Here is a 25427-nt window from a genome sequence, read left to right on the forward strand (position 1 = left end):
TCAACAAGACCTTTCCGTAAGTGCAACATTTGCCTAGCATCAACACAATAATTTATCATTTATTTTTTCCTCTTGAGAGGAACAGGAAAAAAGTGTTTAAAGGATGCAGTGGTGGCTAAAAGGAGGGCCACGCTGGTGGAGGATGGTGCACTAACTGAAAGTTTCTGACGTGATGCTTTCTCCCGGGTGTGCAGACATCATCTCTCAGCACTTAAGAGCGAGGCCGCTTCCATTTGCCTTGAAGCCTGCTAACGGCTTTTTGTTGGCAGTATGTATGTTGAAAAGGGAAGGACAGCGAACGTACCACTTTCAGGATCAGAGGAGTCAGCTCCAAAACTGATGTAGATATTTGGAGTCACATTGGCATTGGGGAAGAGGTTCCTGCCAGAGGACGGTGAAGTTTTACCTGCTCAGCTGAAGGCAGTCTGGACCATGGAGGCACCAGGCAGATCCTCCAGCTGATGCTCTGCCCTGGCTGAGCCTCCCGTTCAGCCTCTTCTCTCTCACCTCTGCAAACACAGGCATGATCCTGCTGCTGGACTTTCCTGAGATACACCCAGCACAACAGAAGTAGTCCCACATTTCCCCCATGCTCTGAAGAGGGTAGGCAGTACCTTAAAAGCACTTCAGGCCCTCACATCCTTGTGGTTGACTTTTTTTTTTTTTAAGTTTCTTGACCCTCTATTGCAAAGATTGTGAATTGTCAGACTTATCTTGAGATCTCCCTTAAGTTTCACAACTCAAACGCAGCAGCAAGCATCAGCTGGGCTCCCAAAGGAAGGCTGACCCCCGTATTTCCTCTCTGCAGCACCAACATTTCCAATTGCAGGAGGGGTGGTGGGGCACGGCGGACAGACGGACATTTATATACCCCATAGCCCAGCCCAGGACACACCTCTTCGGCATTTTCGTGCCAAAACCTTCTGTTTTGGAAAAGGAGAGGAGCCGCAGCTGAGGATGACCCCATTGAACGATGGTGCATCGACCCGGCATGCTGGGTTTTGGAGCGACTCTGTGCTGGTTTTGGCTGGGATACAGTTAATTTTCTTCATAGTAGCTAGTATGAGGCTATGTTTTGGATTTGTGCTGAAAACAGTGTCGATAACACAGGGATGAGCAGTTATTGCTGAGCAGTGCTTACACAGAGTCAAGGCCTTTTCTGCTCCTCACCCCACCCCACCAGCGAGTAGGCTGGGGGTGCACAAGGAGTTGGGAGGGGACACGGCTGGGACAGCTGACCCCAACTGACCAAAGGGCTATTCCAGACCATATGACGTCATGCTCAGCGTATAAAGCTGGGGGAAGAAGGAAGAGGGCAACATTCGGAGTGATGGCATTTGTCTTCCCAAGTCACCGTTACGCGTGATGGAGCCCTGCTTTCCTGGAGATGGGAAGCAGTGAATGAATTCCTTGTTTTGCTTTGCTTGCATGTGAGGCCTTTGCTTTCCCTATTAAACTGTCTTTATCTCAACTCACGAGTTTTCTCACTTTTACCCTTCCGATTCTCTCCCCATCCCACCAGAGGGGAGTGAGCGAGCGGCTGTGTGGGGCTTAGTTGCCAGCTGGGGTTAAACCATGACAGAATCCAAGCAGGGTGGGACTCTAAGGAAGTGGACAAAAGCTTTGGACAGAGATCTACAGGGAGGAAGCGCTTCCGACTTCCTATATTCCACAGAAAAGACGAGGGCTTTAAATAACCCTCCTCCGGAGCCCTGCTGAAGACCAAAAAGGTTGCCGCTGGAAGAAAGTCCTATCTGGCTGGGACCCGGCTGAAGGCTGCTGGGGGTCTCCCATGGGATGCAGCCACCCCGCTGCCGTTCCCACCACGTCTTGGCACGACCGGCACCATCCAGATAAAAAAAGCCCGTGGAAAGCCTGGGACAGGGCTCTCAGCTCCCCTACTAAAGGTGCGGAGCCAGACTTGCCCCCCCAAGAACATCCTTTGCTGATAAAGGAAAATAAAGAACTACATTTACACTTTGCAATGCCACCTCGACATCACACTATTTCTCAGCCCCATTCACCTTTTAGCCCTTTCTCATATGGCCCATAGGGCTGCAGCAGCCACTTTATTCTGATGGATGGAGACACTCAACCTGCTCCATCCATCCCTCCCAGCTCCTTCCCTCCCTCCCCACCTCTGCAGCCACACCGGACCTTCCCCCTTTGCCTCCCTCCTGCCTCTCGCACGGTCCCACATGTAGACCATGAACATTGGAGCCAGGACAACCTGTAGGTTGGGCAACAGTACTGATAAGCAAGTAACTGGCATTGACCAAAAAAATCCCCACTCCTAATGAATACCGATGGAATATTTACTTTGCTTGGATGTAACAGAATTAGACCCTAAATACATATTTACAGACCACCCAGATCTTTTCTCTGTACAGTTCTGCATCAGTTACCTGTTAATTTTTAATGTATATATTCAGTTGTCACAACTCTTGCCTGCCCTGTTCTCCATCCCGAGCGTCAGCCTGCAGGAAGAAGCTTGTTTGTCATTTTTCAACCCATCCTTAGTGTGCTGGAGCACCCATTGCCTATTAACCCAAGAGAAGACGACTTGTGCTGTTCCAAAGTTGCTTAAATCTACATCTCAGATATTGTCAATGGGCTGGAAGATTTAATAATGGAAAATAAGGGAGAGTAGGAAGGAAACCACAGGTTTGGAAAATATCAGGCTAGACAGATTAAGAAGCAATGCAGAAAAAATATATTCCAAATTATATTCTCAAAACAAAAACTAAGATATAGGCAGGTCGGAAAGAACCGAGTTGTGCACACATTTCTGCTACAGTCTCTGGAAAGAAATGGCATTGCTTTGAAATGGGATTGAATAAACAAGCTTCACCTTCCTGGAGGAAAAAATTAGTTCATGAATGGCTTTGCACAAAGCAATTACCCACCGGTTTGGAACAGACGTCTGTGGTTTTGTCCTGCCGAGATAGCCATCGAAACTGCGCTTGGTCCAAAACTGGGAAAGATAAAGTTATCAACTCCTCCCCGGTTTTACAAGGGAGCGAAAGAGTCAAAACTATTTCTCATAGCAATTATCTGCCAGGTTCTGGGTTCACTAGACAACAAAATGTGCTCAGTAAATGTACTGTTGTTACAGAACTCCCAGGTTATCTCTACTAATTCATATTATGGCAATACGGTGAGCACTCAGCTGAGAAGGCGGCTTTGTTGCGCTGAAATTAGACAAAGTGCAGTGAGAAACAGCCCGTGACAACACCGAATTCGCAGCCAGGGGTGAGAGGGGCAGAGCTGCCCAAGTGCCAGCCCTGGAGAGGCGGCATATCCACCACGGGCATGCACCGAGGCGAAGATGCTGAGTGCCACCATTCCTGCAAAATTCGGTTCAGCTGCTATAGGTTATTTCTCTTTTTTTCGTTGCTTCCAAACTGTCTCAGTGTCCTATAAGCTTCCGTTACTCAGCTTTGTCCTAATGGCTTCCGTACAGAGCTATACCAGGGTGGATGTATCTCAATATACTCACCCTTTATGCAGTTAATACTCATTATTTTCAATATTCCTAAGGATGAGCTGCTCCTCTTGGAAATACAGTCACATTGAGGCCCTTAAAGTGTCACACGGATGCATGTTTGGATGCTTAGGTAAGCTTTAGGGGAGCTCACGTCAAACGAGCTCATCTGTCACACCGGGGTACGAGTGGCACTGGAAAGCCCTGGCTGTCCCCCTGCACTGGATGTTTTTCCTGCTTCTTGCCGAGACACAACGGCCACTTGTGCGTAACCCAGGCAAGCTTTACTCCTCCTGGTGTGACTGGTGAGGCCAAACTAATGGTGCTGGCAATTCCCCCTCACTCGGCTGAGCTAACAGTGGGGATTCAACAGGGGAAGGGACCATCCAGGTCACCAGGTTCAGGCCCTGGTATGGCAGATGGAGCATCACTCATTGACTTTCTTCTTGAGCTTCATCCCAAAAGCCAGCCAGGCTTTGCTCCCATCAGCCCAGTCCCAGGCCTGATTCCTCTAACAGCTCAAAATCATCTTCTAACTTCCAGCCTGAATGTATTCAGTGCTGGTTACAGCATTTGATCTGGTCCCAATGTAATCTTCTCTACAACCTCCCCTCTGCTGCACACACGTATAGAGAGCCATGACTCCCACATCAGCCTTGGCTTTCCTGGCTTAACTGACCAGGTTCTTCTCACCCCCTCTCAGACACACATTGTCCTTTCCCCGTGCTGTAGGAATCCTCCTCTGCGCTTAGTGCAGCGACAGCCTCCCCACTCCTGGCCACCGGGACCACACTGCAAGGTCTTGGACGAGGTCTCGCCCACGCCTGCACAGTGACACCGAGTTTCCTTATCTGCACTGGGAACTCATCCAAGGAGGGGATTTGTCTTTTCACCTTAGTGCCTTGGGTCAATCTGTGTTCAGGTCTGCCCAGGCTCTTCTCCACAATTCCAGATGAGCAGCTTCTCCCCCTTCAGACATGGACTCCCCCTGCTTTTCACACCTTTTCTGTGGCTTCCACACCCAGGGTTAACCAACTCTCTCAAAACCATCTCCTGATCTTCTTTCAAGTTAATGACAAACGCCAGTGTCGTGGCATCAGATACCTGATCTGCGCACTCCCAAATGTGGAGCTTCAAAACCCACCTGCTGATAAGGCCTAATGGAAGAGATGTGAAGCTCAGTGGAAAAACATTAAGAAATAAGCGTTCCAACACATTCCTGGAACATCTCCACATGTAAAACCTAGCGGTGCATGTCACACAAGGATTTTCCAGTTTCTTCTTCAGCTATAAGTGTCGGGTGGCCGGGGAGGACCACATCTACCACCCACCCAGCGGGAGAGCAGGGAATAATGGCATATTTCTTTTATAAACAAAACAGCAGGCTTGTACAAAACCAACAAACCAAACAAATCTAACCACAGCCTTAAGTAGGGGAGACCACAATCATTCTCTATTTGTTATTCAATAGGATCTGTGTACTAGAAAACATGTGCAGCAAGTGCAGCTTCTCACATACATATATTTGTGTTTTATCCATAATAAGGTTTTTTTCCCTCTAAAGGGGGAGATTCAGATCTGGCACATCAGAGGAACAGCTGTAACAAACAGAAAGGCCATTAGGCAGTTTGCTCTGAAAATAAAAAATAAAATCCCCCGTTACTAGAGCAGTGAAAAAGCTGACTGAAAATAACCCTGAATGCTACGAGCCGGTCGCAGCCCCCTTGGAGCGTGAGGGGCCTCGGGATCTGCTGTATGGGCAGGGGAAACTCTTCAGCAAACACGTGTTCATGCACACTTACAGACACACGGTGCTTGCAGTCAATGAGAGATTTGCCACTGAGAAAAAGACTTTTTTTTTTTTTTTCTTTTGACATCAAGAGAAGCGTGCCCTTTGCTGCTTCACCCCCTGGGCAGGACCGCGGTGGCCTGGCACAACTCCTCCCCTAGCTCCAAGCAGCACTCGCACCAGAGCAACACGGCAGGACCCTCTGCAAACCAGAAAGGCACCCTGGACTGGGTCGCCGTGCAAGCAAACGGATGGGGAGAAACCATGCAAAAATACCGCAAGTTTGATCATTTGCCAAAACTTTGGTCTATGCCATAATGATGTTTGAATGTATGTTGGGGCATACAGGTAGCTTTGGCCAGGCACAAGCCTGCTCAGCCGGGCGCTTGCTCCAACGGCCCATCGCTTCTGACACACGAGTTGTGAAAAAGCTTCAAACCCCTACATGTCTCAGCACACCAGTTAATAAAATTGATGCATGCATAAATCCCCCAGATCTACTTTTCCTATAAAAAGCGACTGTTTCTCGACCGGAGCTGCTCCTTCTAACAGGGAGGGGAGCTGGGGCAGCACGTTTCTCCAGGCTGCACCACGAAACTGCGGGGGCTGCCAGGAGCACCGCAGGCAGCGCTTACAGAGCTCCTCAACAACACAGCACCACTCCTCACCCACAAATAACCCCACTAAAACACATACGATTTCACGACACCGCTGCTGCAGCCAGTGTTTCCAAGCCTGCAGCTTTTCCGGAGAAAACCACGGCGCGCACACAGTCCAGCCAGCGCTATGTTTAACACGAGTAGCCTGGTTTTCACGGTGGGAGCTGCCGTTTCTTTGCTAAAAGCACATCAGAGGCCGGTACGTGTTAAAAGTTAACCACTGGAAGTCCACTGCTCCAGCTCTGCGATGGGGATTGCATTTGCCAGGGGCTGCCCCAGCCCAAAAGCAGGGTGCTGGAGGGCTCCCGCTGTGATGCAGAGAAGAGGCAGCTGAGATCTGGCCTCCGCCATGCCAGGCGCCATGCATGGGGCTAAAAAGAGCCTGTCGCTGTGCCAATAAGCGGATAATTTACGTACAACAGGCAGCTGATGGGACTACCCTGCTTTGCCAAGCAGCCAGCTGGGGAAACACATCTTGCCGCAGCAAACATCACCCTGTATCAACGAGGTGGAGGGTCCTTTAAAATCAGTCCTGGGCAGGTCCAAGGACAGGGGCTGGGGATAAAGAGGAGCTGCCTGATAAATGGCAACGCTTGGCAAGCCTAAAAAAAAATATATATAAAATCTGCTTCCTCTCCTTCAAAACGTTACTGACCTCTTTCCTACCATTGCCTCCCAGCCCATAAAATATCATTAAATTTACCCTGACTGAAAATATTAGATGTCTCATGTCTTAAACTTGAAGAACATTTTTTCCACTCAGACACAGGAATTTTGCTTACCTTCATCAAGCAGCAGTGCCAACACTTGCTCTACTACAGTGTAAATAGCAGCTAAGAAACATTGCAGCCTTTGCCAGTAAACAAATGCAGATTTTGGCACCAGATCTCACAGGAATAATCACAGAATCACAGAATGGTTTGGGGTGGAAGGGACCTTTAAAGATCATCCAGTCCAACCCCCCTGACATGGGCAGGGACACCTTCCACTAGATCAGGTTGCTCAGAGCCCCGTCCAGCCTGACCTGGAAAAATTCCAGGGATGGGGCATCAACAGTTTCTCTGGGCAACCTGTGCCAGTGTCTCACCACCCTCATCGTAAAGAATTTCTTCCTTATGTCCAATCTAAACCTACCCTCTTTCAGTCTAAAACCATTGCCCCTTGTCCTGTCACTACAGACCCTGGTAAAAAGTCTGTCCCCATCTTTCTTATAGGCCCCCTTTAAGTACTGAAAGGACTCAATAAGGTTTCCCCAGAGCCTTCTCTTCTCCAGGCTGAACAACCCCAGCTCTCTCAGTCTTTCCTCCTAAGAGAGGTGCTCCAGCCCTCTGACCATTTTTGTGGCCCTCCTCTGGACCTGCTCCAACAGGTCCATGTCTTTCCTGTGCTGGGGACCCCAGAGCTGGATGCAGGACTCCAGGTGGGGTCTCACCAGCACGGAGCAGAGGGGCAGAATCACCTCCCTCGACCTGCTGGCCATGCTCCTTCTTGTGCGACACACGACACAACTGGGTTTCTGGGCTGCGAGCACACATTGCTGGCTCACATCCAATATTTTGTCCACCAGTATCCCCAAGTCCTTCTCAATCCATTCATCCCCCAGCCTGTATTGATACTGGGGGTTGCCTGACCCAATGCAGGACCTTGCACTTGTCCTTGTTGAACTTCATGAGGTTCACATGGGCCCACTCCTCAAGCCTGTCAAGGTCCCTCCGGATGACATGCCTTCCCTCAAACATATCAACCGCACCACTCAGCTTGGTTTCATCTGCAAACTTGCTGAGGGCACACTCAATCCCACTGTCTATGGCATTAATAAGTTAAAATACACAACACCACCTCACAAGGAGAAGCCCAGACAGGGAATACCAGCACAGACCGAGCAATCCCGCATGTGGGACTGAAGAATGTATGCACAGCTAAGCTGGACCACAATTTCTAGAAACTCCATTTCCATGCTTTATTTAATTTAACAAACTAAACCCCTAACTGCCAAACTGAAGGCTGGATGACAACTCATACTAAACAGACTGGCTACTCAGATCATTAAAACACTTGAGAGCTACTTTACTTCCTTCTGTTTATGCTCTACTAATCTCTACATTTCTCTCAGTCTGATAAAGTAATTAAAAAAAAAAATCCATTCCACTTTCAGTTTCTAGCCAGAGGAAGCATCAAGAGTTCACAAGCAACTGGTATGTTTTTTAAATGAGAAATATTATTCTCCATATACTTTTGGTAAATAACCTCACTGGGTTTAGGTATGAAACAGATCTGCAAAATTAAATAGGCAAAAATGTAAACTTAGTGCCTCTGCTTCGAAACACTCCCAGCCTCACCTAAGGAGTGACTTGGCTGAAAAGCTATTTATCGAAACAAAGAGGCCAAGCGATGCACAAGTGCCAAAGACACGGCAAGGAGAGCAGGGAGGGTCATGCCTAAGTCAGTTACGCAAGTGGGGAAGTGCAGGGTGAAAGGACGGGAGGACTCTGCGGGATGCACGGCAGCCAGCCTCGGAAAGCTCATAAAGAGCTTTGGCAGGAACCGGCTGCCCTGCCAGTGATGGTGAAGCCAGGATCCGGCACCCCCGGCTGCGGGACCCCGTGCCTGGCACCCCAAGCAGCAGGGCAAAGCTCCCGGCGGTTTGCTGCCGAGCTTTGTGCTTGCCGGGCACACGTGTGGTGCCTGCGGGGCACTGGGGAAAACAACAAAAAGGCTTTGATGCCTTCTCTGCCATCTATTCTGGGTTTTAATGCTGATTTTTTTTTCTCGGTTTGCTGCTGAAGTGCCTACGGACAATGAGACTATTGAGCATTTACTCCGGCATGAGATTAGTTTGGGTTTCAGTTTCTGCTGAGCCAGCTCATTTGCTTCCACATTCCTACAGGAACAGATGCTAAAATACAAATGGACAGTCATCATCATAAAAGCAGAAGAAGGAAGATTTTTCACATAACAGCAGTTAAATTTATTCTTTTTCACAGCTTTAGCCAGAACCGTTCAATGGCTTGCTCCTCTGTGTAATTACATTACATTAAAGAGGCAAGGAGCTATTATTACATCTTTTCTTTAATAACAAAAAAACCACATACACACCTCAAAATATTAAAAACCCAACCAACCAACAACAAAACTGGCCAAACTGGCAAGATGAAAAGAAGTCTTCAGAGAAGCTAAATAGAAAAAACTACTGTAGTCCCCTCCCAAGCACCTCACGTGACTGCGGTGCTGCCTTCAGACACCAAATTCAATTGCTGCAGCAATTAATCACAAAATTCAAGGCGAGTTGAAACCGCCAAATACACCAAGGAGCATCCCTGCACTATAACCGGTTCTTCCCCCACAGAGGAAAACCAAGCAGATGAGTAACCCACGGTTAATAAGAAGCAGCTAGCCACCTCTGGGCTGTGACACCAGCAAGGAGGAGACGATGGTAGACCTCGTTAAACACCCGTCCCTCGTGCCACACTCGAATGCAGGAGCATCTCCTCCCGGCTGGGTGCTTTGGTACCCGGCTGGGTGCTTTGGTACCCAGTGGCTGCAGCCCCGAGCATCCCCCCAGGCGGCTGCAGCAGCTCCGAAGCATGGGGCGTGCAGCAGAGACAGAGCCACCAGGGCTTGGACTTTCTTCGGAGGAAAAAAGGTGGAAAGAAACACAGATCATTTGCGACACTCATCAGACCCCTGCTCTGCCACACTAGCCACATTTCCCTTTCCACCCACAATTACTCCCTTCATCATTACTTGTGCAAAACTGCTTACAGTCACCCAGAAACTAAACTGAACCCATCAAATTTATCTCTGCTCAGAAAAGCCCCAAGCATGGCAAGATGCTCCCCCATTGCAGCTCTGCTATTCAGATGCGTTGCCAGTTCCAGGCTCTTTTTAAAGTACCTTTTACATACACATCTATCGTCCACTAATGCTTTCAAAGTGCCAGATGCTTCTCAGTGGCCACCCCAGCTGGGCAACCCACCGCTCAGCAAGCCCATACCCCCCCAGTGCCGCTCCGCCAGCCCACTGCTGAACCTGCAAGTGCTATCTCCTCCAGGCTGGGGGAAAAATATGTTAATACAGGTCATAAAACCGAGATCACAAAAGACCGAAGCCACTGATTCCACATCAGTGCAAATTTTTCCAGGAGGTTGCTAAACCTCTGAGAACTAACAAGCTGTGAAGTATAAATATGCAATGTAAATATACAGACGATATATATATCGGTAGGACTAGTGACGAGAAATCACTGATAAAACTTAGAAGGACTTTCAGAGAAATCTTTCCAAACCACCAGATTCTGGATTTGAGACAAGCAAGGCAGGTTCATGGAGGTAAAAACAAGGTTCATGGCGTAAAATGGATTTAGCTTACACGGAGAAGAAAGTAAAGGACCCTGCTGGCAGCTCAGGCCAGAACCAGGCTCTGCAACATCTTACTGACCACAAGCTAGGGGAGTTTCAATCCTGCCTGTAAAGAGCAGAGAAAACTATGCAACTTCCTATTGCCTTTGCCAGCTTACTCGTAAACACTTTAGTATTACGAACATTTTAATCGCCGGTGCATCCCCTGCACAATATAATTAGGTTTTCTTAAAAAAAAAAAAAAAAAAAAAGGGGAAAAAAAAGAAAAAGCAACACATTAGGAAGTCTCATAGCAACCTTGATGAAAAAATAAGCTCCCAGGGCATCTCTCGACGAGCACACTGCCCTGCAGTTTCAGCCGGGCACTGCCTTTCTCACTTCCCATCTGCAGCTCTCCTAGCACCAGCTCGGCACGCCGCCCCAGCGCCACTCTGCTCCTCCCTGCCCGCAGAGCAAGCCCCCAAGAGCTGGCCCGGCTGCTCTTGCACAGCGTCTTGGCAGCTCTCGAGCAAAGTTTCGGTGCCGGTTACACCACCATAACACCACGCTGCTGCATCGGCATGAGAGGCTGCCATTATATTACACATTTTTGATGGCTTCACTGTTGCTCGGCTTGCTCACCCGTTTCACCCAGAGCTGATTCTTCCACTCCAGACCTCTGAACCACTCTCTACAATTTAGGGTTCAAAGCCAACCACCTCCCTCCCCACCAATACCCATACACTCGGGGCCGACGGAGAACCTACACGCTCACACCACCACGCCACGATGTATATTTGCAGAGGGACTTCGCACAGCCACCCCACGCAGGACAGACACCCACAGGGTGCGGCAGCGTGACCCTCCCACACCCCGAGACCAGCCGGCTGCGTGCCATCAGCCCTGCTCCGCGGCGGCTGCCCGGGGGGTGCCGGCCGCCCCCCGCTCGCCCCCTCACCTCGCCCCTCCAGCCACCCCGGGCTCAGGCGGGGGCTTCCCCAGGCCGGGCCGGCCGCCCCATCCCTCCGGCTGCTCTGCGGCAGCCCCGCACAAACCAGGAAGCGGAGGCAAGCCGGCAGTTTATTTTTAGATGATTTTTTTTTTCTTAAATACGAAGCGAAAACACGTGCACAAACCACGTATTCACCCTCACTCACAAACCCTCATCGCCCAGCGATGGGTTTTACATTTTACATCCTTCCAACACTCAGAAATTCCTGGGCGATGGTGGAGAACAGACATCACCCCATCACCCCGAACATTTCCATTATCCCCCTCAGCAGCCCCATTCCTACACGGGCAAAATAAGAGGCTCCCAAACACCGAATTACGTCTCTCGAGTAAAGAAGCAGGCAAAGCCTGAAGAGAGAGCTCGGAAAGGGAATGCATCCTTAGCGCTGCTACGGCGTAAAAGCAGCAGATGGCTCTGCTCTCAGCTCGTCTCCCCCTTTCACCCTCCCCCCCCCCCCCCCCCCAAACCATCCAGGCTTAGGACATCCAGCACCAGCAGAAGATGCAGCTCTCACCTCCAAAGCTTCACTGCAGACATCTCAGAGAAAGAAGAGCTAGCATTGGATTATTTGTCCCTTCCCACCAGTTCAAACACAGTTTTGAATCCCTACTAGCCAGGAGTTGGCTATTGCTTCCCTCCTGCAGCTCCTCAGACATCATTACTTGTAGTATCTTTGGGTGTTTTGGTTAAACAAGATACAGGATCTCAAGAGACATCCCAAACTTTAGTTTCAAAGACAGAGGCAGGTAGAAAGTGTTGAAGGGTTTCCAAGCAGTTGATGGTTTTGCAGTCTACAGCTCCCCAGGTTGAACTTTTGGAGCTAGGAGGAGACCACCCCAGCTGGTCATCCGTCCACCGTGGGAATTTCTGGTATAGCACTTAGTTTCCCTCAAAGGTAAAATGAAGATAAAAAGTTGAAAGATCCCCTGGTTTTCAAAAATGTGTCTATTGGAAATTCACAGATCTTTCTTTAAAAAAAGGGGGGCACTAGGTCAGCATACACATTTACACCTACAGCAGCAAGACTTCTGCATCAAAGAGAAGAAAACCTTCAAGGAGCAAACACATTTACACAAGACCCAATTTGTGCCCGCAGCCTCACGTGGCTACATATTCAGGCTCTAATGGCAAAATTACCTGTTTCAACCTCTGTTCAAAAAGAAACCCCACACCAGCGGAGGGACACTTAGATGTGAACATTATTAATTTAGAAATGACTGTTTCAGAGCTCTGAAAACCCTAATTAATCACAGCAAGGATTTTATGAGTGATCGTTTGCAAACGTCACACCAGCTCTGCACCACCCTGGCGTGACTGGCAATGCCTAATCCCAGGCAGAAAAATGCCCTCACTCCTTGCTGGATGCCATACTGCTTGGACAACAAGTGTAAGCCGTCATTTTGATGAAAGCAAACTTCAAAGATAAAATGGAGCCACTTGAAATTGCAAGAAGGCATCTGCCTTTTTTATACTATCTCAGTGCTGATTTTTACCTCCATGACAAGAAGAATTTGGTGGGTACACCACTGCACAGTAGCTCAGGGATGGACTGGACAGCTTCAATAGGTTCAAGCACTACAAGGCTTGAAGACACACAAGCTTTGCTCCACAATCTCAACAACAAGATGTTTGTGAATACAAAAAAGTGGAAGCTAAGACGGTTGGGCCACTCCAACCACTCAGTGGTCCTCTACGCTAGAAAAAAAAAGTAGATTCAATGCAGCCTTGCAGATACCTTAATTAATTTAAAAATCTTTCGGAAAGGCTGACAAATATTTTTGTGCATCTCAAGAAGCAGAGACGACATGTGGACATCTTTTGCCAGTCCAACCCAACAAACACATGGTAAGACACAGGCTGGCTTTAGGACAGCAGAATACGTTAGCTAACAACCAGCCCTTGCTTCACTCTCACTCAGCCCTCTTTGGCCTGTCTCAGCCAGCCAGACTGGATTTTCTAAACAAGTCAATGTATTGGGGCACCCAGAAGGGACCGGGGCAGGCTGCACACTGACACACCATTCAGGCACGCTGCAGCCCAGATCCACCTTGACCAAGCAGCTGAACTCATCCTGTCAAAACAGTGGTTAAAAATATACCTTTATCCTGCCCTGGATGGAGACCTGGCCTCTTCCAAGGCTGCAGGGATGGGGACAGGAGCAGCACCAGTTTGCTGCCCCAAACCACCTCATCCCACGTGACACCGGCAGCGGCGTCCTGAATGCACCAGCACAGAGGGCAAAGCTCTCCACAGCCTCTGCTAGCCTTATCGACAAAGGTTTTTCCTAGACTGTTAACAAAAAATTAAATCTTTTGTTGTAATTAAGAAAAAAAGGAGAAAAAAAAAAAAAAGAGGATGCTGGCGAGAACAGCCCTGGGCTTTTGCTACACTGGAGACATTTCACAAAAATATCACTGCAAGGCTGCAGGTGTCATTAGTCACCTTGTCCTTATTTTATCTGCTCGTGTCCAGTGGCCATTCAACACCCTCCAGCAACAGACCAAGGTCAAATATCCCTTTGCTTAAAAACTGGAAGTTATTTTATGTGGAGCAATGGAGAGGTGCCTTTGCTGGGCGAAGCAGAAGCCTTATGCTGTGCCCTCATACCCTGAAGGAGACTTTAATTTAAACCTACGTAACTAACGAACCACATTCTGCAAGGAGCATCATGCTTACTTCTAGGAAGCATGGCAGAAGCACCACAGTCAGCTACAATTCCCTACTCCCTCTGTCTACAGAAGCAGCATCTTTCCCCTTCCCGCTGCCTGAGGCTTTGCCGCACCGCTTTGCCGACGGGGCAGATCTGTGGCTGCAGTGACACGAGCATCCTGCTCCCTTCCCACACGAGACTACCTGTAGTAAGGCAGCTCCTTCTCAGTTCACCGCTGGGGTGGGCACAGAGACCCACCGACACGCAGACCCCAGATTCCCAGCAGCGGAGAGCAGTGCCGGTGGGCTGAAATGGGCTGCCAGCCCCCACAAGGGATGCCGGCGCAGGCCCCCCGTGCCAAACACAGGCAAGTTCCCAAGGGAAAGGCATTTAAGTGTCAAGACCTCTCCTTTCCAGCCTCCAAAGAAGCCTACAGACTTCTCCAGCAGCCAAATGGACTGTGTTTATCGCTGCATCCTTCACTTTATAGGTCAACATATACCAGAGAGCTAGCAACTCTCAGCTAATCAGACTGCTGTGCAGACTAACAAATGGCTCCCAATAAGAGTATAAAAAACCATAAAATAAACAATCCCTATAATCAACTTGCTCAGTGTAATGCAGTAAAGCATGTAGAAAGCTCGTACGCTTTATTAACACGTTTGTTTGTGCTTCGTGGCAGCAGCCCAGGGGCTAGCAGTGGTGGGGGGACCTCAGCCTAAGCCAGCTGCGGGAAGGTTCTCGCTGGTCTCTGCTGTTTGTGCTCCACTAACACCGTGTTATTTTAAAACTAAATTAGTGGCAATTATTTGACATACCATTAGTGTGCTCGCCAAACGCCAAAGCCTAAAACCAGACTGTGAACACACGCTCACAAAGGAGGTCCTTGCTCCACTGATGGATTACCCCAGGCTGGAAACTTCTTTTAGGCCAGTCCTTCCTATCTACCCAGCCAGACCCCAAAACCACGAACTGACATTGCCAATGGGGTGCATAAATCATCCTTCCCACGAAGACCAAGCACATCTCCTTGTTACCCTGCCCCTGGAGCTCTGCCACATTCGGGCCCTCCAAACTCCAGATCCTATGCACTTTGCCCCAAAACATTTCAGAAAGCTCACTCATCATGGAGAGAGCTTGCGAAGCTTAATGACATCGCTGACGTATATACGGCATCCCTCCTCCTTCCCACTGCAGCGCTCGTGGTGACGGCAGGGCACCACACGCCCAGAGAGCCAAACCGCTGAACCCAGTGAGCCAGGAGAGAAGGAGATGCTGCACAGAGAGACAGGCAGAAAATCACGACGTCCTCCTCCACGATGGCCCTCAGATGGCCTTAGAAGATGGCCAGGATTTCCAGCTAAAACACTGGTGCTCTCAGAGGTCTGGCGCCCGAGCTGCTGAGCAGGTAAAGGGTGCTGAATCTGCCAAGGTCCCTGATTAGGTGTGAAAGAAAAGCCCTGTGCACACAATACTCTTACTGCAGCTATAAATAGCCCCCTCTGAACCAAAGTTGTACACATTGTATTGACACTCCTGACTTAATAGGATTTGCTAGGTAGCCCAAACCAGCTCCGACTGCTGCAGGGCAGCGTCGCCGAGAAATTTTCACAACACACACACACCGCAAGGCTCTGCGAGTGGGGGGAGCACAGGCATAATCCCATGTTTTTAGTGTCCTACTCCCTCTAAGGCAGGAGAAGACTGTGAGAAATTCCTAAGGGGTCTTAATGAGTTTGCACGCGCAGCACAGCGGGGAGAAAACTTCTTCCAGGCCGACCGTTTCGATGTAACAAGCTTATCTCACGGCTACATTACAGAAGCTTTTGTTTCTAATACCAATGCTGTTTCTTTCTCCTTTAAAGTCATCCTTTTTTACAGTGGTAGAGTAAGATGGAAAACAATGGTCCAATAAAATATATATTATAGTGCCATTTATATAATTTCAAATAATTTTCCACCCTGTCCGGGTTACTGTCTGTTAACCTGAGATGCTGGCTTGAGTACTGTTAGCCAAATAATCTTTTGCTGTATCATCTCCATCACGCCACCTTTGCCTTTGTGGTGTTCCACAGCCTGCCAGTGGTGCTCAGAATCAGGTCCAGGTTGTGCCTGGACCCTTTGAGCATGTACAAAATGTATCCCCTGCCCTCAGTCCTGACGCTGGGCTGCGCTGCCAAGCCCGTGCCTGCCTTCCTGGGCACAACTGCACATCGCTTCACCCGGCCCTGCCCCATGCTCCATCATCCACCTTCCAGAAGCGAGCCCCCATCGCTTCCATCACCCGATAAAATACTCCAAAACCTGTCTACTCCTCTGCTGTGGGGAAAACCAATATTGACACTTCCATCCCCAAAATGTAAAAGTACCAAGGACAACCAAGGATACCAGAAGTGAGCAGCCAGAGCCTCCTGACTGCATAGCCAACTACCCCACTTTGCCCTACTGTTGTAAGGGTTGAGCATCACCTGGGTGAAAGCATCACCCCAGCACCTTGGGGGCTGAGCCACAGACCAGGAGGCAGCAAGACTTTATGTTGTACTGGAAAGCTGGAAAGCTGCCTGGCAGAAAAGGACCTGAGGGTGTTGATTGACAGCCGGCTGAATATGAGCCAGCAGTGTGCCCAGGTGGCCAAGAAAGCCAATGGCATCCTGGCTTGTATCAAAAACAGCGTGGCCAGCAGGAGTAGGGAAGTGATCGTGTCCCCGTACTTGGCACTGGTGAGGCCGCACCTCAAATACTGTGTTCAGTTTTGGGCCCCTCACTACAAGAGAGACATGGAGGTGCTGGAGCGTGTCCAGAGAAGGGCAACGAAGCTGGTGAAGGGTCTGGAGCACAAGTCCTGTGAGGAGCGGCTGAGGGAACTGGGGTTGTTTAGCTTGGAGAAAAGGAGGCTGAGGGGAGACCTTATCACTCTCTACAACTACCTGAAAGGAGGTTGTAGCAAGGTGGGTGTTGGTCTCTTCTCCCAGGTAACAAGTGACAGGACAAGAGGAAATGGCCTCAAGTTGCTCCAGGGGAGGTTTAGACTGGATATTAGGAAATTTTACTTCACTGAAAAGGTTGTCAAGCATTGGAACAGGCTGCCCAGGGAAGTGGTTGAGTCGCCATCCCTGGAGGTATTCAAAAGATGTTTGGATGAGGTGCTTAGGGACATGGTGTAGTGGTGGTCTTGGTAGTGTTAGGTTTACGGTTGGACTCGATGATCTTAAAGGTCTTTTCCAACCTATACGATTCTGTGATTCTGTGATCATGTCATCCCCATCATTGCTGCCTCACAGGCAACAATCCTGAGCAAGGAATGAAGTAGGACAGTTTCATATTGCATGTTGCCTACCAACCCCAGCCTCCTTCAACTGCTGCACGACCATAAACAACACAAGAACCACACAGGACAATTGTAGATGGTCACCCATGTACTAAGTATTGCAGGTCACTGACCCAACCTACTCAGGACAAGCCCTCAAGGCGCCTGTTGCTCTGGGCACGCTGTGTCTCCGGGGCTTAGCGATGCAGTCTCTGTGCAGCACTTCTGTGTTTTTCTGGGATGAGGTTCGGCTATTGGGAGCACTGGGAATTCGTAACACAAGAAGAAGAAATAATAAAGTTGACCTCAAGCTGGTTCAATACACTCATTCTGAAACTAGAGTAGCTAAAACGTGATGCATCATTTTTTCCTACCACAGTCTTAACTGTTATGGAAAATGCAGTAATGAAGAAAGGGGCCAGCTTGTGAGCTAACCCTACCTGTCTGCACCCCGCCTGCTTCTTCAGTTTGTACTGCACACCATGGCAATGATAGACATAGTGTTTGCATGGCTATCTAAGAACCCCAGGCAGAAGTGATTGTAAAGAGACATGCAGTTTAAAATGTCATTAAAGAAATGGCTATAATACAATCACAAGTTACTCAATGCACTGGAGGCTGAATGTTGCTAAGGAAAATTATGAGCCTCCCCCTGCAAATATCCTTATCTACCCGCAACAGAGAAAGAGCCAGTAGTTTAACATCATCTTCAGCACATGTACTAGACCAGAATAAGGTGATCATTGAATAGTTTAAAACAAAGAAGCCAGCAAAATTTCATAAGCCTCAACAAACCAAGTGAAACAGGGCTAAGAAGCTCTACCAGCTACCCCTTGCGCTTAGTCCCCTCTTAGAAAACCTTCTGTAGGGGATGGAAGGACAATCTGCTTCCATGCAGAATGGATGACAGACAGGTGGCTCCTTCTGCAAACCCCATTTTCTTTATTCTGCACAAGTGGATAATTCAGCTCAAGGGGAAGAAAAAAAGAAAAAAGCAGAAGAGGAGGTAAGGAAAATGCTTGAATGTTAGAAGAGGCAAACTACTGAGCTAGAAAATCTAGATTAAATTAACCATTCCTGCAAATTTGTAATAGAGAAATGAATGGCTCCCATCTGGAAGCTCAGCAAATTAACTTGGATCCTGGTTAAGAAGATAGCACCAGAGCCTGCTTCCAGAAATGTAAATATCCAGTGTGTATTTGCAATCCAATCACAGGCTAAAAATATCAGACAACTCAGAGTGGAAATCTGATTTTGTGTCTACCCTCTAAATGGGAAATAAAACAATCGCCCTCTGTAGACACAGCAATCTGGACTCATTCTTCCTGCTTGGAGAGATGCTGCAAGATGTCTTTGCACCATGAAAGTCTTTCAGCTGTTTCTGATTGCAAGGTCACAGCTCACGTGTTGGGGGCCTGACTTTTCTCCATCATACTCTGCTTCTCGATCTCCTTTTCCATGCTGTGCCCCTGGCTGCTCCACTGTACTGTTCTCAGCTCTCTGTTTACTTACACCACTTTATTTGGTCCTTATTATTAAGAGTATTCGCGATCCTTGTTCCCTGAGAGATTTATCTTTGGCCTTCTGGTAAGAGATGAAGTGCCCCTGCTCTCAGTGTGCAGATGGAGAACTCAACCATAGGCATGGACAAGGCTCAGGACTAAATTTAGCCCAGAAGAGGATAGCCTCTCTGCCAGTGGGAGAAGTAGACTAGGAAGGCAATTTGGAGCAGGAGCCTGTTTTAGATGCTCCCTGGTGTGCCTACCTCCCTCTAGGCTACAGAGAGAGCCTGGGGAGACCAGGCTTAGCCTCTGAGTCGCATCCCCAGGGACTTTCCTTTGACACTACAAAAGGAAGGAAAAGCCATTACAAGTTAATGTCATCCACATGGTTCAAGAACTGACTCTACAAGGGAAGTTTTAGAGTGTTCCACCACCAGAAGGCATTCATGGAAAAAGGACGTTTCTCTGTGGATGAGAGATGGCCTTCTGTGATCACAGCAGGCACAGCTGAGAGTTTTAAACTAAAGAAAAAAGAAAAAAACTCTAGAGAAGGGATAATCAGGAAAATCAGTTAATTCCTGCATCTGGTTTTAATAAACAGACAGGGGGACTGGTAAACGTGGACAAAAAAAAGAGCACATAATATCATCCAAACTTAGGAGAACAAAGAGCATATTAACATCAATAGCAGCAGTCAGAAAGGATGATAGATAATTAGCCAGAAATTCACAGATGATGAGTAAGAAACAAGATCACGGATTAACATACTGATACTGGGAGCCAGGGCAATGCAATGCAAAAGTCAGGAAGCAGAAGGAGAAGAAATTCTGGAGGATGGCAGTCATGGCCGGTCTATGGTGCTATAGGGTCCACGCTGCTTGGGAGAAGGAGGTACAACAGCACGGGTTGTCCTACACCCTTCAGAGTTTGCATGGGAGTGCAGCATAGATTGCAAGGTCCACAGCAAGATGAAAGTGCTAACAGGGCTTATCTTACTGTGGGACTGTAACTTCCCAAAATATTCAACTGAAGAACCTACTATTAATGTTAAAAGCTGACCGCAGATATTCCTGGAAGCAGCAGACAGCAGCTGTAATCCTCCAGCTGCTGAACTAGAAAAGGGCAATACTAAATTAGACACTCTAAGTAGCTGTAAGTGCTCACAGAAAGTAACTCTGGAGGTGATTGTAATCATGGAGAGGTGGTTTAGGTAGAAGAATGCTCTGAAGTGAAATATAGAAATTAGTATTTTCAATTTCCCATGAGCTTTGAGGAATCAAAGGAACTCGGCATGGAAGTCAACAGGACTGAAGTGCTCAAGGACACACTTGGAAGAAGCTTACACTATCTTTATGGCAAAGATGAAAAAAGAAAGAGTTGGTACTTATAACCCCAAGCAAAGTGTGGGAGACATCTAGGGAATGATTCCTGATCTAACTGGAGAAACAATCACCAAAAAAGGGATTTTAGGACTAAGCAGAATGCCTGCGAGGAATGGAAAGGAAGGGCTGCTCGGCAAAGACAGCTGTGTCACGGAGGTCAGGAAGCAAAGGGGTAAAGAGAAATTGCCAAAGTCAAGCTGAATTAGATCATGCAAATAAAAATAAATAGCAAAGATCAAAACGCTCTTCAGTGATACAAATTTTTAAAAAAAAAAGGCTAAGGAAAGTGGCAGACTAGCAGGACTTGGCTGATGCATCTTAAAACGAAAGCACAAGAAGGGAGAGGAGCTTTTGCTGTAACTGCATCAGGATGGTAAACAGCAGATGGAAAAAACCTATAGCACTGACAAAAAGAACCCCAAACTATAAAACAGGCTGTGAGTAAGCTAAAACTGAAAGTGGAGCAGTTTCTAATCAGGGAGGGAGGTGAACAGTCTCTCAGCAGGGCAAACACCTGAGAGGGGACCTCTTAGTTTGTTCGGGTTGGACGTCTACGTACCGCTTGCGGCAACAGCACAAGATTGGGCTTTGCAATCAACACGGCTTTGTGAAAGCTGCTATTTTGAAACATGCTGACCACCCCCAGTTCACAGAGAAACCTAAACAACAGGATGATGAGAGAGTCTGACGATGCGTGGAGAAAACTATCTTAAAAATAAGATTAAATGGGATTAATTGCCACCTGTAGCCTCATCCTGCAACACCCACAGGCAAGACCGCTCTTGGTGGTCTCCTTCAGCATCTTTGCATTCCTTTTCTGACCTCAGCACACCATCACCCCTCTCTGGTCTCCTTGGCCACAAGTTGCAGCACGGGCTCCCACACCCAGAGGTCTGGAGGAGGGGAGGGTGCTTATTTTTAAGCACTGGTCATCTGAGTCATTTTGGAACAGGCACCAAAGCTATACCACCAAAATAATCTGTTGCTGGGTGGGTGCAGTCTGTCTCATATGTACCTACTAAAATTTGGTAGCAAATACGTTAAGACTAAAACCAAGCTTTGCTCTGCATAACCTTAACACAGCACAGAAGTCTGCCTGGAGTTCACTCCCGGACTTCAGCATCCTGAGCAAAAGCAAACTGCATCATTTATAAGCACCGTCATGACTGTCTCTTCCACCACGTGGAATTAAGAAAAGGTGATTCATTTACCTGAGAAAGCTGGAACTAAAAAAGTGTGCAGTATGAGCCAGTTTTTAAGCCTTCTCATTCTCCAATGGAAGTGTTGCTATCAGAGCACAGGGTTGCCTTTAGGGGACGAGAAACTATTTCCAAGTGCAGAGAAAATATTTTGGAGCTCCATCAAGCCAGTATTCAACTATAGACGCAGTAAGTGGCTTTGTGCCTGCAGTTTATTGAGAGTTAAACTCAAAACCTCTGCAATAACAGAATTGCCATCACACAAGCCAGGGAAGCAAACCTATTATTGTCCAGAATTATTATTATATTATTAACCAGAACAACTTAAGGCAAGGGTAAGAAGCTATATGAGTAACTCCATGACTTATGCCCAGCTCCACTGCTGCTCACCAGCTCTGAGCCGGCTCAACTGGGTGTACAACCAAACACATCATTGCTATTCAAAGTAATGAGAAACAGCTTAACCTCTAACCTGAGGTCAGATTTGAGGACATCTCCTCAAACAGAAAGACAATTAAAACCAGCACTAGCACATAGGCAAGTCCACGGCATCAACAGACTCCAGAGGATTTTTCTGAGTCAGTTGTCTCGATGCAACGTGGTATGTAGTGTTATGACTCGTAGCTGTAAAAAATGTTAAAAATGTGCAAGTTTACAGAATGTATGAGGAACCAAACTGGAGTCTTTGCTGCAGTCTTGCCTTTTCTCTCACAAATAATTGCGTTTGAAAGTGTTTAGTCATCTCCCTAAATTCAGCTGCAAATTCAGCTCCTTAATTAAGCACTGGGAAGTTCTCTCTCCACACCATGTAGCCAAAAGGAGAGACCTTCTGAGAAGAAAACCAGGACATAAGCAGGTATTCCCATTACAAAGACTACTCCAGACAGTAAAATGATCAATTAATATTTTCACATGTTCTGCACATGATGCCATCAACTCACAAAGAAGAGCACTTGTCACCTCCCATCAACAAAAGCTTTCAGGCATCATTATTTACCCGGATTAAGCATGCATCTAAGTACACAAATAAATCCAGCCACCCCCATGACAATTTAAGCATATGCCTCAAATGAAATACAAGACTGAATATTTTCGGGGCTCAGGGCAGACTTTAAACCCCTTTCATTACATGCTTTTCAGTGCGAGACAGAAGTGCAACACTGAAGCAAAGGAGTAGACTGAAAGAGAACTGGGCTACAAATCACAATTTATTTTATTGTCAGTGTCTTAACTTTAAAGCAGTCTTGCAGGGAAAGAACAGTGGGGAAGAGGCTCAAAAATTGTTTCAAAGACACTACTGCACTGGCTGTCTGCTAGTAGATTAATCATTTAGTGTCCACTTAGCAATAACAGTAATTGTTTAGGAAGACATTCATATTGCAAAATTGTAAGAGTGAGTCAAGTCGAATCTAACCCTTCTTCATTTTACATTTGTGTTAGACATGTTATCTTCAGTACAGAAAGAACTACCTTCAAGGAAAAAAACCTGTCATGTAGATTAAAGTTTATTGATTACCCAGACAACAATTCCAGCCCAGCAATTTGAAATCTCTCCAAGGGGAAAGAAAGAGATGGTATTTACAGAAACTGCTTCTAATGAGAAAACCTTAAGGCAAGGAAGGCGAACCCGAGACCAATGAGTATCAATTTTTATAGATTATAAACAACTGTTTGCTCTCTTGCTTTTATAATTGCATTTCCCTTTCTAACTACAGTCCCTATGCTCTACCTTCCTCCAGAAACACACATTGCTAGGCTAGGGTGGCCAAAGCTGGGTTATATCTCAGTAACTGTGGGCAAAGCATATTAAGCCTTGCTTAAGCTCACTTTAATCTAAGGGACAGCCTTAAGTTTATCAGTCTAAGAAAAACCCTGCAACAACTCATTTCATCCAGGGACTCTCCCTTTTCCCCCAGTGATGTGAACAGCACAGTTTTGCACAGAGCTCCATGATGAAGGAGTATTTTATTTCTAAAACAAATCCCAGTGTCCCAAGCAGGTAAGTTCACTTCAGAGAGGGCACTGAGCCCAAGGAAATAACTTTTCTTCAATTAAAAAAAAAAAAAAAAAAAGAGGCAAAAAAGCTCTTTCTCCCAGGTCCTCCCGACAAGCCAATCTTGCTGAAGGTAATCATGGAGAAGTCTCCCCCTTGTTGGCTGAGGACCTGAGCCAGCAGGACCTGGGGAACCAAGATGAGTGGCTGCTCCTTTGTGGAGCTTCACACGGCTTTCTGCAGACAGAAGAAACACCCCTGCAAATCTAATTCTCGCTCCACTCTCTGTGTTATAGCTGCAGGATGCCAAGGGTGTTGAAGCTCCAACACTTGGGGTAAGCAAGGAAACCAGACCACACAGCTGTCGGAGCTTCTAACAGCCCTTGGCTCTGCAGGTACTGGATTTGTCTTCATCAGATATGAAGTACCTGCAGTTCCTCCATTGTGAGAGAAAAGGAGCTAAAAAAGGCAAACAAGAGCAGAAAGCAACTATGTTTTAAAGAATCCTCTGAACTGAGCTACAGCTGAGCTTGCATGCAATCAGATTTGGGTTTCATGGACAAGCAGCAACAATAGGAGAGGAATTAAGTAAACAGCCCTTTGCTAAATATAACTTTCTAAAACAGTTTGTCAGAAAATGGCAACTTTGGTGGAGTGAAGCAATAGGATGGAATGGACATTCTCACAGTATCACGTTTTTATTTAGAGAAGACAAATAAGAAAAAAATAAATACATCTTGCAGATGGCCTGTCTCTGAGTGGCCCCGATAAAAGCCTCTGCACCCTGACTCCAGGCCAGCTACATTCCAGCTCCAAGTGCACAGCCTGCAGAAGCATTAGCAGTAATTAGGAAAAGCCAACTGTAGTGATAAGCCAGACCTCTGTAAAAGAAATACATGCTGCACTGATACAGATTTTTTTTCTTTCTTTCTTTCACTTTTTGGTGGACTAACATGGTGCACTCCTTATAAAGACAATTTCCAAGCACTTCACAGTTGTTCCTCCACCCTTGACTCGACTGAATCCCAGATGGGGATTCCTCCACCCTTGGCATCACTCATCCCAGCAGGTCTCCAGGATGGTGCCAAGGACGTAGTGTGTGGCCACCATGCAGATATTGCTTTACCAAATCACCACACAACTGTCCAAAGCACAGCCCCTGGGAATTTGCTGTGACCTCACAAAATGTGTTAGTTTGAGAACAACTGATCTAGTCCCACACCTCTTGACTCAAAGAACTACTCCAGGAATTTCTGCATCAAGCCACCACCTGTTTGGCCTACACCACAAATGTTTTCAGAAGATAGGCAACCCTGACCTAAAAAGCCTTCAGAGGACAGAGAACCCACCATAGCCTGAAACAATTTGCTCTGAACAGTGATGTTCTTCCCCTGTTAAGCAGGCACACGGTGCACAGGTTTGGGGGGGGGGGGGATAGGGGAATTTGATTGTTTTGTGTCATCTCCCTCTTCGTACCATATATAGCTCAGGGCTCACTTGTGCGGCTCACTGAAAGATTAGTTCGCTCGTTCAGGCAGGCAAGGGTAGACCCTTAAGACGGTTAAGTGATTTGGGGCAAGATGATCATCTGTCTCCACCCTGTCCACAATTAACTGTTGCATGGCCCTCGTCCGTGCTAGGGCTGAGCTCTCCTGCGGGAGCGAGCTGAGCTCCTTCCAGCATGACCAGGAGCATCCCTCCTCCCTCAGCTTCCAGGAGTTTAAAGAAAGTTGGCACAAAGGGAGCCAATCCCACCGATGCTCCTGGATCCTGCTTATTCTACCGAAAGCTCAGCGTTTCAAACAGCAGGGAAATTAAGCGACGGAGCCTAAGCTAACAAATTGTGTCATCTATCTACAATCAGATGGTCGTAAAGAGCATGACAAACTTAAAACAGCCTGCGAATTTCTAAAAGTAAACGGCTGTTGGTGTTACAAAGGTCAGCCATCTGTTCAAATGTTCATGTCATAGCTAATTTAACCTTTCTTCTTCCACTCGCCTCTCCTGACTCAAGCATAATCGCCAGGAAGAAGAAAACCTGGATGAAGTCACCGCAGTTAGACAGCTCTCCTCAACCACAAAGAACTGCCCACAGAAAACAGGTTTATGGTTA

The 25427-nt window shown here is 47.4% G+C and overlaps 1 protein-coding gene across 5 annotated transcripts in view; it reads right to left on the reverse strand.

The window, feature by feature from the left end:
* HPCAL1 (hippocalcin like 1) overlaps positions 1-25427 on the reverse strand; it is a 68324-nt gene that overhangs the window by 16159 nt on the left and 26738 nt on the right. Inside the window, exon 1 of one of the 5 annotated variants that reach the window (XM_072858616.1) lies at positions 2907-2974. The exons of the other annotated variants lie outside the window; for them this stretch is intronic. The gene's annotated coding sequence lies outside the window, so the exon portion shown is untranslated. Of the gene's footprint in view, positions 1-2906; positions 2975-25427 lie in introns of those variants that run through there. 5 annotated transcript variants of the gene reach the window in all.

The sequence above is a fragment of the Ciconia boyciana genome, chromosome 3, assembly GCF_034638445.1.
Source record: "Ciconia boyciana chromosome 3, ASM3463844v1, whole genome shotgun sequence".
Taxonomy (NCBI): Eukaryota; Metazoa; Chordata; class Aves; order Ciconiiformes; family Ciconiidae; genus Ciconia; species Ciconia boyciana.